Below are 777 nucleotides of genomic sequence, written 5' to 3' on the forward strand. Positions count from 1 at the left end.
GAGGGTCGCCGAGGGTCGCCGAGGGGTCGAGGGTCGAGAGGGGGTCGACAGTCGCCGAGGGGACGAGGGTCGAGTGGGGGTCTAGGGTCACCGAGGGGTCGAGGGTTGTCGCAAATGAGAGGATGAAGAGGATAAAAAAAGAAGAGGAAGAAGAAAAAAAAAGCTCTATTCTTTCTTCTCCTCTTTTTTTTCTTCTTCTTCCTCTTTTTTTTATCGGGAACGAGGGTCGCCGAGCGGTTGAGGAAACCCTAAATAGCAAGTATCGTTGGTGTGAGATACATGTGGCCGTTGGTGTCGGATAAAAAAAGAAGAGGAATAAGAAAAAAACTGGAGTAAAAGAGGATAAAAAAAGAAGAGGAATAAGAAAAAAAGAGGAGAAGAGAGAATAGAGGAGGTCTTCTCCTCTATTCTTTGTTCTCCTCTTTTCATTCTTCTTCTTGCTCTTTTTTTGTCGGGAATGAGGGTCGTCGAGGGTCTCCGAGCGGTAGAGGTAGAAGAGGATAAAAAAAGAAGAGGAACAAGAAAAAAAGAGGAGTAAAAGAGGAGTTCTTCTCCTCTATTCTTTCTTCTCCTCTTTTTTTCTTCTTCTTCCTCTTTTTTTATCGGCAACGAGGGTCGTCGAGGGTCGCCAAGGGGTCGAGGGTCGAGAGGGGATCGATGGTCGCCGAGGGGTCGAGGGTCGAGAGGGGGTCTAGGGTCGCCGAGGGGTCGAGGGTCGTCGAATATGAGGGGATGAAGAGGATAAAAAAAGAAGAGGAAGAAGAAAAAAGAGGAGAA

This window comes from Triticum dicoccoides, chromosome 7A, assembly GCF_002162155.2.
Source record: "Triticum dicoccoides isolate Atlit2015 ecotype Zavitan chromosome 7A, WEW_v2.0, whole genome shotgun sequence".
Lineage (NCBI taxonomy): Eukaryota > Viridiplantae > Streptophyta > Magnoliopsida > Poales > Poaceae > Triticum > Triticum dicoccoides.